Genomic DNA, 18,379 nt, shown 5'->3' with positions numbered 1-18,379 from the left:
TGGGGGTAAGGAGTACGAGGGAAACATTTCACTGTACACCCTACTGTACTGTTTGAATTTTACACAGTATACTTCACCTATGAAGAGTAAATAAATACAATTTAATTTTCTAAATGCAAAAAAGACGACCTTACAGGACAATTATTATAGGACACTAGCTCACACAGATCATTTAAAATTTGCTTCCTAAAAGATGAAAACTGGGTCAAGTGGAATTCTGAGTCTGCTTGTTTAGTTACATGCTATTTTTACTTAGTCACATTTATTAACTGCATTTATTTCCTTATATTATTTTATTATTATCCCCAAGGAATATCAGAATGCTTCACTAATGGGGGACAGCCACCTTACAGTTTTTGGTAGATAGAAGTTTGGACAAAATGCTGAAAAGTTCCTACAGCCCTGGGGTCAAAAAGTAGACCCTGACAAAGATGGATTTGTTGATCTAGAAAGAAAGTTTGTGCCCCAGGATTTCAATTATTAATGCAAAATTATGGATGGAAGAAAAAAATCTGGTACAGTTCATCAGGGTAAATCAACCTATGTGTATTGGCAAAAGTTCATAAGCATAGGAATAGATAATAGCTGTGGAAATTTTTCTGTTTAAGATTTATGACCTCAATCTCAGTTCCCAGGCCATGATCTCATCCCTGTCAAGACAAACAGTAAGATTCCTACTACAATGATATGAACGCATATCAGGCCTTCTTTAGCCACTCTGACTAAACATGCTCATTGCCCCTTGACTTCTCCTTTGAGGCCCTCATAAGCAGCAGTCATACAATTATTTGAGTAATTTATATTATAATCTGTCCCCTCAGGTGATCCTCATAAAGACAGGGACCATATCTACCTTGTCTACCACCATATTCCCAGTGCCTGGCACATAGGAGGAGCTTAATAGCTGCTGGATTATCAATGAATGAATGAATTAGCTAATTGGGAATTGGATTAAATTAAATATGGTGCCCAATATATAAAAACTAGTTATTCTAGATTAGACTTAAAAGTGTGAGAGGCAATTTGTATCACCTAACTGAAATATTTGATGTATTTGTGAATATTTCTAATTGGTTAGGAACAAAGCCTAGAAAACAGGAAAACTTGACAAGCTATTTGACTTTTGGCAAATCACCTTCTCTAAGTCCATTTCCTCACCTGTAAAATGGAGATACTAGCACTTATCTCATAAGAATGATATGATGATTAAATGTATAGTACATGTAAAATGCTTAGGAGGATACTCAGCATACCTTACATGTTTTATAGCCATCATTATTAACATATATTTATTTCTGTAATTTTATAAATTTCTCTCAAAAAGCAAAAATAAAACCTTCAATAGATTTCCTTTTGTTAGTGCTCTCTGCTTATTAGAGAAGTTGGCCTAAATTTATACTGGTCCTGATGTTATCATTTGATAATCTGCTCTTCAATAAACAGAACTTGCCTTGGGCTCAAGCTGGAACTGCCCTTTTCCCATAGTTAGGGGGGTGATTCCTAGGTTTGGAGGAAATGAAGGGCATAAAGACAATTGCAAACTTTATTTTACCAAGTAAATGCATTTAAAAATTATAGTTACCATCTATTATTACCATAATTCCATAAAAAAACAGGAAAAGTAAGAGGAAGGACATGATCTTACAATACAGGTGAGTCCTTGAAAATTAATGTATTACTTTATTAAAACTCACTATATTGGCTTTATTTTTCTAATTTTTCAGCAAAGAGTGAGCATGTCCCATCAGAACATGGGACAGAAAGTAATAACAGAGACATATTTAGTTAGTATTTCTTATTTTCTCTCATTTTGGAGGGAAATGTGTCAGAATTTAGCCTACATAATTTAAAAATATAGAACACAAACAGTTGAGAGACCTTAAAATAAATATATCAAATGCATCACAATTCAAATTTAGTTTCAGTGTCATTCATTCATGGGGCCTTGCTGATTACGTTGGTAACTGCTCATCCCCAAGTTCCACAGAGTTCCTCTCTCCTCACGGATACCTCCCCATCATCCCAGTAGTACGCTGCATCTCACCCAAAAAATGTCTAGTAAGTGAAAGGAAGATGCATCAGACCCGCAAATGGATCCTTTTACCACTTAGTCTTTTTAAAATTCCCATTCACCAAAACTTTTAGTACAACCTCTCTACCAACGGAAAATAGGTCTGAATAATAAAACGCAGCCATTGGGTTAAATATTTCCTCACAAATTTGTGAGAATTCCTGGAGCTGAGCTGAACACATAGAAACACCATAAATACTGACTAGGTTTCTAGCAAATGCTAGCAGCCTTCATCAAAGAATAAGGTAAACCTGACAAGCTGTTTGACTATCTAAATCCATTTCCTCACTTGTAAAATTTTTTTAAAATTAAATATTTAAAGTGCATGTAAATGGATGTTTTCCATAGCAACCTTCAGAAATGAACCCAGATGGACATCCCTGCCCCCCAACATTAGAGAGAGAGAAAGAAAAATAGAATGGGCACAGTTGTTGTATCTAAGCATTTTCCCGGTGAGGAGTGCGTTCCTTGCCCTCACCACTCCATCGTGCCATGAAGTATAGCTCAATGAATAACTAACAGATGATTACATTTATGAGGAAAGAGTACTCAGAGCAGACAGCTACTTCCTACAGGTGACAAGCAATCTTCCGCCAGGGCTTCACCTGACGAGTCATTTTGGGACGTGATCACAAGGGTCGGAGACTGATGAAATTATCCTGTCCAACATCAAACACAAAGTGGTTGTAAATCAGCAGAGGCTGTGGCAGAAGGAGAGCAGCTCATTCTTTATGCTTTACAGACAGTCTTTCACCTGGTGGGCTGCATCAAGCATCCTAACAATATCATTAAGTGACCCTATAAAGAGATTTAATTAGAAAAAGGAACATGAAGGTATCTACTGACTAGAATCCTTCAGCTGTCTTGAGAAGTTGATTTGAAAGCAAGTTCTATGATTTAAAAACTTGAATATGTTGCAGCTAACTCAGCATAGCCTGGCAACATGTGTAAATAAATAGATGCCTGTCTGTTATAACTCTACATTTGACCTTGCCAGACGATTATGTACTGAACTTAGACTATCATTGTGTTTCCTGAGGGTCGCTTAGGGAAAGGCAAACCAAAATAAAAAAGCAAGGCATCTCTTGTTTAACCTGGTCAAGGGAGTTCTGCAAAATCAGAAATTGATCTTGCAAATGCATTCTATAAAAAGAGTGGGAATAAAATATGGATGATTTATACATGGTATCTGCCGAACAGCACTTGATTTACACATGATCTAAAGAAATGTGGAGAAACCATTTTGAAGTTGCCCTGTGGACCGAATCGTATTTTAAGAGTAAAAAATTGGCAGGTTTCATTGAATAGCGAAGGAGCTTTCTAAGGATCCCATTTCCCCATCACAGCAAAAGGGATTTATATGCATTGTTCACTTTAGTGGTATTGGGAAGTTCCAGTGTAAATCCTTTGGGCTTCACTGTAGGAACCAGCTACTCAGAGGTTCCCAATGCTTGATGATTTGTACAAAATTGTGGTTTTAAAAAAAAATGAACGGAAAAACTATTTTTTTAATGGTTATGCTAGAAAGGTAACTGAGCTTACCCGGGGTCATGTTGCAGTCTTATACAATCTCAACGCCTTCCTGATTTACTTGCAGAACCTGCTATGCGAGGGCATTTGAGTAGCTCTGCATGAAAGGCCTGTGCACATTTAAATAGGCTGTTTGAAAAGGAATTGTGACTGATGTAAAAATGCCCCCTGCATTTTATTTAGCTCTGAGTTCTCCATTTGTAATTGAAATGAAGCTTCTAAAATGCCTCCTTTCCCCTTAAATTTTGTGAAATCAAATTCGTTTAGTCTCTTGACGGGGCTCTAATTTCGTATAGATGACTGAAGGAGACATTTGTTTTATCGGTTTTTTTTTTTTTAATTTATAATTTCTCACAAAATACTCAATAAGTGAGAAAGAAAATACTTCTGATGAGCCATATTTGAAAAAACAAAAGTGAAAATAGCCACAAGCTCCTAACGTTCCCAAGGAACATGCTCTGCAGCACTTTATTGATGGCTATTTTTGTGCATACTCTGTAGTACCCTCTCTCTCTGTAGTTGCACTTTAATTATCCTGCACTTTGTTCAGAGAAGGTATGTATTGGCTCCCGGCCAATGTAGGCTAGGATTCTTCTTGTCACTACAGTGTCTAACAGCATGTACAGAACAATATCCCAATTAGATCTTTAAGTGTTGGAAACATGATATACCAGAGCATTTTTCTCAGAGGCTGTTCAGTGGGAAGTTTCACAAACACACAGAAGGCAAGCATCATTCTAATCCTTTAAACATCAGCCCAAGAAGCCGGCAAAAGAAGCAGAAAAGTTAACAAGATACGTCAATATCTCTTCAGCTTGTAATTTTGTTTATCTTAAAAACAATTCATACGTCAGAGTGATCAAACCATCATCTTCAAAGAGTACTCTTTGCCACTGACACCTCCCAAGACGCAACTTCATTTCTTTGGTAACAGAGGGGTCTTTTTTTGCCCCTAGATTCATAATGGTTTTTTTGTTTGTTTGTTTGTCTGTTTGTTTTTGCCAACTGGAAGCTTCTGGATAAATTAACAGGAGGGATGCTTTAAGTAATCATGTCACTGACATTCCTTTTCAGGTTAATTTTGCAAACTAATAAACTGAAATGCATTGCTCTCTCTTCTCTCTCTTCTTTCTACTCTCTTTATCTCTCTTCCTCCCTCTCTCCCCCTCTCTTAGTGTATAATATGAGAGATGATAAGAAAAAATATGTAGCAAAGGAAGCAAGATCCTTTTATTCTTCTACCCTGTTGAGACAATAATTGTGTAAAATGTCTGGACTAAGTTAAAATGGCCAGAGACAGCCTTTAATTTACACCCTGCAATGGGTTAAGAGTCCAGTCAGTCTTCTCTGTTTCTATCAGTCACTCTTTTTATAACAATTGAACCTAAGTTATTTTAAATGGTAAAGTATTTAAATTCTTCCCATGGGCTCTACAATCAAACATCACATGGATTATAAGCTCCAGGATATCCTTAACTCACTTTGCAGGCTGAGAGTGTAAAGAAAGGCTTCAGATACTCATATGCTGATGATCAGGTCTCTGGGAAAGTAGACTGGGACAACCAGAAACAGCGACAGACACAGGTCTGGGATCACTGGGGAAGAAGGGGAAAAGCAAGTTCAGATTTTCGCACACCCATGTGTCGGCACACATATGCACACACAATTAAATTTTCCTCTGTGATGTAGCACAGCAGAAGCTGTACATTCGATTATTTGGTCTTGGCTTTCAAGTGTTCTTAGCTCACTTTAACCTTCTCAAACAAAAAAGAGTGAACTATTTCTGCTTTTTGTTGTTTATCATTCATAATTGAGTGCTCATTTCAAAAAATACCCTCTAAAACTGGGCACATTACATCTTTCAGGATATTGGCTAACATTTCAAGAAAAACAAGTGTCCCAGATACTAAAAACGAAGTATCAAAGAAGGCTGAAGAAAGAGATGGAATAATTATCAAGAAAAGGATTTAAATGACATTTCAAGTTACTAATAGGGTAAAATCTGATTAACACGGCCAATTAGAGAAGTTTCAGATGATTAGGTGATGCAAAACTTTCTTCTTGAATCTTTTTCATGGGCTACACTAGCAATGACTTGTGTCTCTGATTGCATTGCCAAGTTTTAGTTCTATTTAGACTCGCAGAAGAATGAACTGCTTAGCTGAAAAGTAATGAGTTATCTAATATCACACCATATTTTAAGAACCAAAATGAGCACAATGTTTATTAAAGGCATAATCTTTTATGGGTTCTCAGAACAGATACGACCTTAGCACGGATGGAACAGAATTTACCCCTGACCCTCAGATTCTCAGTGTCTTTCTGGTGCCCAGTTAGAGGAATTAAAAACTAATCAAATGAAATGTTTTTATTAAGAGAATAAACAAGATAATTGTGATGGTTAGTCTTATGTGTCAATTTGGCTAGGCTATAGTACCCAGTTATTTATTCAAACACTAATCTAGATGTTGCTGTGAAGATATTTTGTAGATGTGATTAACATCTACAATCAGTTGTCTTTAAATGAAAGAGTACCCTCAGTAATGTGGGAGGGCCTCATCCCATCAGTTGAAGGCTTTTAGAGCAACAACTGAATTTTCACTGAGAAGAAGAAATTTTGCCTCAACACTTTATCGACTCCTCTCTGAATTTCCAGCCTGCCAACCAGCCCAAGGAATTGGAACTTGTCAGGTCCCACAATCACATGAGCCAATTCCTTACCCGACTGACACCACAACTAATGTTTCAGATTAACCTTGAATAAACTCAATTCAATGACCAAGTCATCACTTTAATATAAATTATTTTTCATTGATAATGGTAGATTCTAGAAGTATCTCAAAGCCTTCCTTTTTCTCCAGTATTCTCTTATGGATCAGGAAACTGATAACTGGAGAAGTCAAATGATTCACCCAGGGTCACTGCTAGTTAGTGGTAGACCAGGACTAAAACCCATGAAGCGACTGTGCTATAAGCTTCTCTGTGCTGCCCCCAAGCACACACTTCACAGCCTCAATACCATGTGATAAATTCCTGCTTCCAGATGATGTCTCTCTTGCCCAGATAGAACCACTGCAGTTATAAAGACGACAAGTGACTTTCTTTAACTTCCACTAATACTTGTTTCAATGGGTACTAGGCAATGCCATGCCAAGCAACACTGGAGCAAAAGGAAAAATCAATACTGATTATTTAAAATTTTGATATTTTGCTTATCATGGATTTTTTGCATTAATTTTAATTTCTAAAATATGTCATGAAACCATCACCTTGATTACTGAGTTTTTTTGGCACCCTACCCCTTAAATTTTGTGCCCCTGGCAACTCCCTCAACTTGTCTTATCTTGTCCCTGGTACTTTACCTGAGACTAAAAAAAAAACTATCCAATTTCTCTTAAGTATTGCAGAGGGGCAGATTGTATTTGATAAAGTAGAGGAAGGAAGCAATCCAGTTTTGCTATTGGCTCCTTTCTGTGGGTTCACTGTCGGTGTACAGGTTTACATGTCCCACAGAAAGAAGGTTTATCTTTACCTGACCAGAAAGGAGGAGATGATATGTTTAACCTCAGTTGCTTTATACTCCTTGAAGTGGAGGGACAGGGACCCAGTCTGGGTCTCACACTGGGAAAGCAATTGTTCACCTATATTTTTTCTATTGCTCTACTGTATGATATTTAAACAAGTGTCCATTTGGGGGCTTTTTAGGGGTGTGGAGGGAAAGTGGTTCTCTTGGGTATCATGTAGCATTACCTCAAGTTGATACACCTCTGTCCTGGAGTGTGCAGGGATGGGTGTCCCCCAGCTTCCCCTCCAAAGAAAGCAAACCTGTTTGGAATATTTGTGTGGAAACATGGCATTCATTCAATGCCTAATCACTAGTGTTTCATTTGAAGAAGGTGGAAATGCTTTTCACAAGTTGTTTCTTTTTTTAAACAACTTGTTGAAGGGTGAGGGAACACAGTGCAAAAATAATTACAAAAAAGAAGAAACTTGAAATACTATGTTTTATTGAATTCTGTCAATCAAAAGTAAATTTAATTGTAATTGTGGTAAACAACTTCAAAAAGATTAGTCTTATATTTAGCCTGACAATGCTGTATTTTTCTATGTACCTGGTCTTGTTTCAAATTACAGGGGCCTTGTTACAGGTTAAATAAGATAGAGTATGTAACAACAGGACAGAAAAATCACTGAGAGGATATTCAACAGCTACTCAACAACCGCTAGAATCCCATTTGCTTTTCTTCTTAAAAAATATTCTGAGCAAAGTTCTAGTCTGCAATGGGAATCTGCTTTGCCATTAATTGTACTCTTATAGTGGAGCAATTACTTTTCAAATTAAAATATTTACATTTTAAAAGGACATTTCAATCAAATTGTACTTTTTAAATATGTGCAGCTAACTGTATGTCAATTATACCTCAATAAAGTTGTTTTAAGAATTAAAAAAAAAAAAACTAAATTAAAAAAAAGAAAAAAAAAAGGACATTTCAGAAACAGTTGCAACTACATGGAGTAGAAAAAAATATACTCTTTGTATCTCATGATCTTTAAGTTATGTCTGTCGTCATGGATTCTGATAACTTACATTTTGCTAGGTTTTCATTTTATCTTGGCTAACACCCCGAACAGAAAACATAGCGAGTAGGTAAAAAAATCATCTGTGAACCATAATAAATGGATTTCTGCCAATGACAGGTCATGATACAGAAAAAAAATCTGTGATGACCCTCTTTCCTCTACACTCATTTATCTCTTCCTGGTGTACACTGATAGATTCTTGCTGTATGATTTATTGCAGAAAAACACCACCTAGAAATGGGCTTTTGATAAAATTGTTCAAGGATTCCTGGACGATAAATCCTAATCTTAACATGCAATGCTGCAGAATACTTCACCTTTCTTATGCTATAAATAAAATATGCCAAATGTGCTAATAAATCCATACGTTTAAGTACTATCTATGTAGTTTAGGAAATAAAGTCATAGTACATATGCCTGATGTTAATAGCAGCTCTAAGCCCGAGGATATTGATAGCAGTATTTCGTGCATTTGCCATCCAAATTTTTAGCACTCTGCTGTACTTATGAAATTTCATGGCTTTTATCTGCCTGGGAAGGCTTGCTCTGCAAAGAGCATATGTGGGTTAAGCATAATCCATTTCTGGTGGCTTGAAGCAAAAGAAAGGTTTGCCGAACTCAATGGCAGACAACTTCCTTTGGGAAACATTTTGAGTTCATGCAGAGATCTTTCTTCATAATTAATCATGTACTGGAGGAAGTGGTGAGAGGCTCAGTCACCTTACTATGACCCCACTAGTGACACAGGGTTTTAAACATAAATAACCCTGGTATTTAGGCTTCTCATAAGCTCAAGAACAGGTATCTGACCTCTTACATGGTAGAAGGTTCAGAGAGCCAAGCCCTACTCTTCTGCTTTGAGCCTATTTGTTCATTACTGCGTGGAGACCTAAAGACTGATGATGTCAGTTACTGAGAGCTTCTAAAGCTTACAAACTATTGCAAGCATCCATCTATTCAAAAAGATGTAGGCAAGACCTTAATCTAGCCCAGGGTTTTTCAATCTCGGCACTATTGACATTTAGGACCCTAATTCTTCGCTGTGGGTGCTGTCTTACACATTGTGGGATGTTCAGCAGCATTCCTGTCCTCTACTCACTAGATGCCAGTAGCAATCCCTCCACTCCAGTTGTGATAACCAAAACTGTCTCTCGACATCGCCAAAAGACTCCCTGGAGCAAAACTGCCCCACGTTGAAAACTGCTGATGTAGCCTTAAGAAATGTATAAATAAAAGCCATGCCATTAAAGATGCCAAAACATTTTGAGTTGCAGGAAAAGAAAAAAAGGATCAATTCAAAAGTGAAAGATCCTGGTGTTTGGACTGAGAGTTGACTTTATTTTAGAGAGGGTTTGGAACATGCACAAAGGAAAGGAAAAGTCCGATAAAATGCTGGATGATTGGCCAGTTGCTAAGAGATCATGTCTTAAATACATTTGTGTAATCATTTACATTGAACCTGACAGAATTAGGATACAGATATAAGAACAGTATGTACTTGCAAAGGGTAGCCATACTAGAAAGTGAGAAATGGAAATGAGAATCAAAGTATCCAGGGGAAGTTTTTCCCCCCACCAAACTGGAAGTGGAGAAATCCATTATATCATGTGTAGCTTTCTTTGTGTCCTCAGATATTTATTGAAGGTCAGAGAAAGCGATGCCTAATGGGTTATGATTCTGTGAAATGAAGTGAGAAACAATGTTTTACAACAGCAAACACTTTTTAGAGTGACAGTGTATTATGCACACTAAAATGTCTTACAGCTGCCTTTTCTCTGGTATCCATGGCTCAAAGCAGGAAAATAATATGTTATTCAAGAAATACATGGAAATTGGGGGTGTGACTTGTTCAGAGCCAGGGCTCCTGTCTTAACACCCAGGGAAATTTCCCATTATGCTTTGTCCAACTAGAATAACTATTTACTCTAAAAAATATTATATTGCTTTCTTCATAGCATTTCTTTCCATCTCCTTTCTGAAAAAAAAAGTTATATTTTACTGATAAAGAATTTTATGAAGATTTGCATCAGGGATTCCATAGTTTTGAGCTTGAGGATACCTTTACAATGTCAAAAAATTTTAAAGTGTTATCATTGTTTCCAAATGATAACAGTTATGCTGTTACTATCCCTAATTACTAAAATAATATTAAAAGCTGTTACGAATTCAATAACACTTTTTAAATGGACTTGCATTTTACCAACCACAGTAGCATCTACAGAAACTTTAAAAATAAATAGAACAAATCGTGGGGGAAGGGTAATTATTTAGGACAAAGCTTGTTGCCTGTAGACCTTTTGCAACAATGCTACAATTCTTAACCCACAGGTTGGCAACACAGGGCATTTTCTTGAAGCACTTCTTATACTAACATGTTTAATATATTAACAAGGAGTACCTGATGATACTGCAGCAAATGCTGCCAGGCTCTACCCATAGGCCTTTAGTGTGTCTTAGTTTTCTAGGGCTGCCATAACAAAGTACCAAGCCTGGGTGGATTAGAACAACGGAAGTTTACTTCCTTACAGTCTAGAAGTCTGAAATCAAGGCGTGGGCAAGGTGCATACTCCCCCTGAAACCCATAGGGTTCTGGGGATGACCAGCAATGCACTGCACCCTTTGGGCTTATGGCGTAACTCATTCTCTGCCTTGGTCACATGGCCATCTTCTTTCTGACTCTCTCCATCTGTGTCTGAATTTCCTCTCCTCATTAGGCCACCAGACGTGTTGGACTAGGGCCCGCCTTAATCCAGTTAGACCTCATCTTAACATATAACATCTTCAAAGACCCTGTTTCCAAATAGGATCACATTCTCAGGACTCGGGGTTAGGAATTGAACACATCTTATTGGGGATATGATTCAATCCATAACAGATCCCTTTATCATTTTGGTAAACACAATCTCCCCACAGAAGGCATTTTCTCTCTTCGTTGGAGGACTGCCCTCGGCTGCCTGACCTCTTTGCCTGTGGAGAGCCAGGGGTGCCTAAGAATTTACATCTCCTTAGGACTGATGGGTTGGAAGTCTAAACGCCCCAGCTCCCTGGTTCCAAGATAGGAATAGCTCTAAGATAGGTCCCACTGCCTCCAGATTTCTCTGTACGACTGAGCCAAAGTTACGCTGCCTGGGGCTATATTTAATATGGCACCGTTGTGTGGCCTCCATCACTTCTATAATCACCTACTATTTTTCCTGGGGACAGCCTTAATAAATCATTTTCACATGAATTCTCGTATCAGTTCTGCTCCTGGGGAACTCACCCTAAGATAGATACCATACAGAATAAAATGTTCCTATACATTCCTTCATTCATTCATTCAAATACCAATTAAGTGCCTCTTATGTGCCAGGCCTTAGTTTTACTGTGATGAGAAAACAGAACGGATCCTTGCCCTTTTGCAGCATCCCAACCAATGGGACAGACAACCTGTTCTCTGCTACATCTTAGCACTTCACATAGGACCTGGCCCAATGCATATGCTCAATAAGTGTTTGTCAAAGTTTAATGCATATAGAATAAAATCTGCACTTCCTACTTGGCCTGCAACTTCTAGCTCCTGCCACCCTCTCTGACATCATCAGATAGCATCCTTCCCCTCACTCTCTTTGCTCCAATCACACTGGCTTCTCTCCTTTCCTTGGTCATACCAAGCTTCCCTCCAGCCTACATGCCCCAGAGGGCACCAGTTGATGTTATCTTGTTTATTTGTCTTCTGGCTTATTGCCTGTCTCTCCTAAAAGAATGTTTGTCCCATATGGCAGGAGCCTTGCACACCACATTTATCCATTTAACCTCAGGGTCTAGAATGTGCCTGGACCACAGTAGGCATCCAAATATTTGTGGAATGCTGAAGAAAATGAATACATATATAAATTATAAAATGTAGGTGCTTCCTGAGGAAATAGTTAGGGAATTGTCATGGAGAATAGCAAAGGGAGATCTACAAAGTAGAGTTAGCAAGACTTTGCAGAGTAAGTAACATTTAGGCTGAAGCAAATGCTATTAGGAATAGGGTGTGCACAGAGCCCAGGGGAGGTCTTGCAGGGGTTGAGAGGAAGGTATGTGATCGATCCTTGGCAAGCAGCAGAGAGGGGAGAATGGAGAAGTAAGAGGAAGCAGACCATCTAGGGCAAGGATTGGCCAACTAGAGACTGCAGGCTAAATCTGAACTGCCACATGCTTTGGTAAGTAAAGTTTTATTGGGACACAGATATATCTATTTGTTTATACTGTGTCTATGCTTATTTTCTTGCTAAAACAGCAGAGTTGAAGAGTAGCAACAAGACACTGTCCTTTTGCACACAAAACCTAAGATATTTACTATCTGGTTTTTTACAGAAAAAGTTTGCCAAACCCTTAATGCCTTGAGTCTGAGGGAAGCAGCTTGTGTTTTATTTTAATGCAATGGTGTAGCAGTTTTCAAACATATCAGCAAATTTTTTGACACTGCTTCTTTCTAGGTGGAGTCTATGCCTTTTCCCTTTGAATCTGGGCTGTGTGACTACTTAACCAGTAGAATACTGCAGGAGTGTGAGCTTCTGGGCTCTGGCTTTCAGAAATATGCTGCTTCTACTTTGTGTCTCTTGAAAACCAGCCACCATGTTGTGAGGAAGCCCAAGCAGCCCATGGAGGAGGATGCAGAGTGAGGCCCACGTGAGAGCCAACTTGCCAAGCCTTGTGAGGGAGCCCTCATGAAAGAAGATCCTCTGGCTCCCAGTAAAGCCACCTATTTTGATACCATGTGGAGCAGAGAGGAGTTGTCCCCACCCAAACCACAGATTTGTAAGCAAAATAAGTGATTAGTGCTATTTCTGGCCACTATGTTTAGGTATTTGTAAAATTATGTAGCAAAAGGAAGAAACCAGAAGAAATGGAAAGACATTAAAGTCATTTTCTCTACATAGTCTGATATTTCCCTGAGAATAGATCATATAAAAACACTTCCTTTATGTTTATCTAATCTCTCTAGTTTCCTGTCAAAGTATCTTGTAGCTGACCATCCAATGTCATTCATTCAAAAAATTATTGAGTGCTTCATGTATGCAGGAATCTTTATCACAAATATTCATCACTTGGAAGTTCGATATTTGAACAGAATATTTGGTTTGAGAGTGAAGGCTATAATTCCAACACAGAGGAACATGTATCTAAATAATTATTTATGTAAGATAATTTTTCCATTTCTGAATTTTAATTGTGAAATTTAGTAACCCCTTTTATGCAATTTTTTAAAATTTCAAAGAACAGTTCAGTGATAATTGTAGAATTCTCATACTAACAGATAAAGCTGGCACTTCATAAATATCAAATTATCATCCGATTTATGAATTAGTCATTTTCATTTAAACACATACATTGAGTGCCAGTTTTTCTTAATATATAAAAATTCAATAATTATGAATAGAATTAGATGTTAAAATTAGAAAAATAAGTACCTGAACATGAGGAAAAGCAAACAGAAGAAATGTAAAAATTAGAGCTCCACATAATATCCTTTTTGGAAATCTGGTTTGGTACTCTGAAATTTATAGATCCAGAAAAAAAGCTGATAGAAAAATTTCTTTAGCTCTATGCAAATATTCAATTTATAAAGAAAGATACATTATCTGCCTGCATATAAAGAATAAAAATCACTGGGCTTTTTCTTTTTTTAATCTTTTCATTTTACAGGCTACAATAATTGGGCAAGTTCCAAAAAATAAAAACTGTTTTCTGCCAACTTTACAGTTCAAACTCTGAGTAAGACTGAGATAATTTATGGTAGAGAAAATGATCTGCATCTGGAATCTCTAGTTGAACCTGCCACATGACTGAGCTAGTTTTTATAAAGAAACAGAAATCTGGCGCCACAGCAAATGAAGAAAATGAGTTTAATCACTTAACAAGCTTGCTGCTTTGGATCCTGATGGCTGGAACTGAATGAAACATAGTAAGTAAGGAATAGCAGGTAGAAACATTGACTGTCTGTGCACCATTGATAGCTGGGCATGTCAAGCAAGCCAAAACAAGCAAATCTCCAAGGAAATGGAGGAAAGTGAAATACAGAATTATGGGATGATGAGTGCAAGTGGGAAATTCTGTGTGGTCTACAAAAGAGCCGTTGATAAGGTGGCAATTAAAGGAACATGACACTGGCCTGTCAGAGCGTGGTCCCAGGGGTGCCAAAGTAATTTGTTAACCAACACGCATTTGCTGATGAAAATGTCCATTCTGTATTCTCTACAAACAGCCTCACCTTTGGTCCTAAGTATGCATTTAGTTGGCTAAAATGAGAATGAGATGCATATGGTTCACTCAAGGTAGGGCCACAATAAATGTTAGAGAAGGGCCCTGTGTTTTTTTAAAATGCTACCAGGGTAGATAGAAAAATGGCCATCCCAAAGCTATCCATGCTTTAGTCCCCAGAATCTGTGAATATGACACTGTACATGGCAAAATAGACTTTGCAGATATGATTAAGTTTAAGGATATTGATATGGGAAAATTATCCTGTGTGATACAGGTGGGACCAGTGTAATCACAAGGGTTCTTGTGAGGAAAAGAGGGATACAGAAGAGTCAGAGAAAAAGATGTGATGACGGTAATGGAGGACAGAGAGTGATTCGAAGATGCTACCTTACTGGCTTCACTACTAGAGGCTATAAGCCACAGAAAAGGCAAGAAAAATGGATTGTCTTCTAGATCCACCAAAGGCAGCACCTTGATTTCAGTCCAGTAAAATCTACTTTAGATTTCTGACCTCCAGAACTATCAGAAAATAGATTTGTATTGTTTTAAGCTACTAAGTTTGTGCTAATTTGTTATAGCAACAATAAGAAACTAATACAGCTACCAGAGCTCCATCCAGTCACTTATCACTATAAGTAATACTGATTGACAAAATGATTGAGAATTTCAGGTTGCAGAGTCGAGGACTATGACAATGTTATAATGATTAATTTTAAAGCACTTGTGCCTCTATCACAACTTTCACCTCTTGTACTGAACATTCTGTTTAAGTGCCTGCTTCTTCATCTAAACCTTTGTGAGTGCCTCTAGGGTAGGGACCGCATCTGCCATGTAGGTTTAATACACATTTTCTGAACTGTACTTCTGCACACATCTTCAAGTTTGCAGCTTCCAACCCTGCCTGTGCATATGAGAACTGAATCTACATAGCAAGAAAGTAGATACATTCTGTGGAGACAATTATGTGAAATTAGTATATTCAACATACCAGACCAAATTGGTATTGGCAAAACTGAACCCAAACTATCTCTACCACAAAACCTTTAGGGAAACATTGATTCCTAAAGCATAAACTAAGTAACCGTGATTTTCAGTTTTTCTTCTTCTTTAATATTCAAAGATCTTTTGTGGTTCTGAAATTTCCAGCTTGTATTAGCTAGACTTCAGAAAATAGTCTACAAAATTTTCTTCAGTTACTCAGAATTTCCATATGGGAAAAGAACTCCGCTCACCTATGAATGCTGAGTATCTGATGATAGTGTCTCTCACCTGAGAGTGGTCATGAAATGGTTAAATGAGATCTTCTCTGATGGGGGAGAAAGGAAAGATATTTATTATCTTGTCAGGAATGCATCATGGAATCAGTGCGTTAGCCCAGTAGAGACTCTATTTTCAAGATGCAATCAGCAAGTTACACTTACAGCCAAATGGAAGTCCTGGGCCAAGGAGTGCAGTCAAAACATGGAATCCCAGAAAGAAGGCAGGGCTGCAGGCCCAAGCATACATTCCAGGAAAGCTGTTTCCAGGTTAATAACTCTGTAGTGGAAGTCACTTTATCTATGTATTGGATGCAACAAGTCTGTATGTAAACAGATTAAAAACTTACCTTAAAGAGAAGACTGAGCAAGTTCATAAAGGAGGCATTATATGTTTCAAGAACACTGACTCTTTTCAACAGCATCATTAATGTTCCAGCTGCTGGATTAAATAATAGTTTAACACTGTTCAATTTATTATTACGCATATAGATACTATTAATTCCTTTGTATGAAATAGTTTTGAATTCTAGCTCAATTACATACAAGCTGCATTACTTTGAGTAAATTACTTAAATGTTCTGTACTTCAGCAGGTATAAAATGTACATAAGTGGTATGTACTTATTCGGGTTGATTAAGGGTTAAGTGAGGCTGTTTATGAGAAGTACGTAGCACATAGTTGTGAGCTATTTTTATGGCTGAGGGTAAAGTTCTAGAGACCAGAAAATAATGTCATGAAGAAAGTGGGTTAAAAGAAGATTCTGGACTGAACTAGAACAAAGGCAATTCCCTCACCCATATGCTAAGAAGTTTCTATTAAATCTTTAACATAGTAGAAGCTTGACAAATGTTGTACTGAAAAACATTTTTACCTTCTCTTCAGGCAAATCTTAGTGGGCTTTAGATAATGCTCAAATAATATGAATCAAGAGCTTATTTATGCACATGGTGATTCTAATAGGTAGTTCAACTCTACTAGAAACTGAAAGAATATAAGTTCAACGTCATCCTAAGTAATTGAGTGACCTTAAAGCAGGATCTAACTCTCTAATATTTCAGTATCCTGATATTAAAAGAGAGAAAAAACATCATTTTACAAACAGGTTGATAACTTTTATGGGTAATTAAGGTTTGACTGTACATAAACAAAATGAAAATATCTATAACTCAGGTTTTATTGTCTTTATTACTCATCTGCCCACACACTGCATGAAGGGAGTGTCAGTCACAAGGTTTTCACAATCACACGGTCCCATGATAAAATCTATGTAGTTATACAATCGTCATCAAGAATTAAGTCTACTGGATTACAGTTCAACAGATTCAGGTATTTCCTTCTAGCTATTCCAAAATACTAGAAATGAAATATAACTCAGTTTTAGAGTGATCTAAAATCCTTCTCTGATCATGAATTAAGGGAGCTTCTTATCTATAAGCAGAAACTCAAATAGCTTTATTTTTTAAAGGAGATACTATATTCTTGATTGTAATTATTGTATGAGGATAAACTTATACATGGATGATAATGAATGATACATGAAATAGAAAAAAAGGTTCTCACTTTATACAAATTATTTTCCAACAGAGACAATACTTTGCCTATCAAAATTCTTCCCTTTAAAACTGTTAATGCACAGATCTCTTGCTATGTCCCTCTTATGTGAAACATTCCTCAGTTTTAATTGTTGATTCCTCCATGTTCTCTCACATACAGAGTTTATATCTCTTTTTAACACATACATTTTTTGCTCTGCATTGCAGCTGGTCTCTCTGTTCCTTCTCTCCCTCTCCACTCAATTATAAGTTCCCTGAATTCTTTGCTTGTCTTCATCTCCCTCTCCGGGTCCTAGGCTCAGTGCCTACCACATGCAAAGAACTCAGTAAATGTTGAGTAATTTTAAATAATGCCATGATACAGATAATCCCAAAATATGATTAATTTAAAATTTGTCCAAGGAGTTCATTTTTGCCTCCAATTTGCTTCATAATATGAATATATAATTCAGCTATATAATGTCAAAATTAGTTTAATTTCCTTGAGCAATATCAACTGAGGAAGCCCAAGGGCATACTGTCAGAATATGTTGCATGTTATTGAGAAGTGACTGTAAATGAATTTAGTGAAAGTATTTTGCCATTTTTAAGTTTGGCATTTATCTTTGCCTCACTCTACATTTCTTACATACTCATGGCTTTGTTTAACTGCATGAGCAAAAGGACTGTGGTGGAGCTTCTGGCAAGGAGAAAAGACAATCAGTTCTTTTCCTCCTCTACTACATAAGGCAGGAGAAAGACTTCCCAATAATGTGGAGAAAACTTGAAAAAAGGAGCCTGTTCCCACTTGGCCTAATATTTTATCTTCTTCTACCAAGTTTCCTGATGGCTTAGCTGTGGCCTTTCTGTGTGATCTGGGATGATGCACATGGCCTGGGACCACCCAACAATGGTCTCATCCCCTCCCCACCAATGTTGCAGGCTAAATTGATGTCCCACACCACCAACCCCTTCCCTCACCCTGGGCCTTTAAGCCAATTGGGCCTTATTAGATCAAGACAGGCTGCCAGCTCCTACTGGCCAGAAAAACTTGAAAAATTTTAAGTGCAGTTTTCCACTTAAACTAATTTTAACATTATATAGCTGAATTATATATTCATATTATGAAGCAAACTGGAGGCAAAAATGAACTCCATGGACAAATTTTAAATTAA

Source organism: Choloepus didactylus, chromosome 5 (assembly GCF_015220235.1).
Source record: "Choloepus didactylus isolate mChoDid1 chromosome 5, mChoDid1.pri, whole genome shotgun sequence".
NCBI lineage: Eukaryota > Metazoa > Chordata > Mammalia > Pilosa > Megalonychidae > Choloepus > Choloepus didactylus.
The sequence above is the reverse complement of the archived record's forward strand: the minus strand, read 5'-3'. Positions refer to the sequence as shown.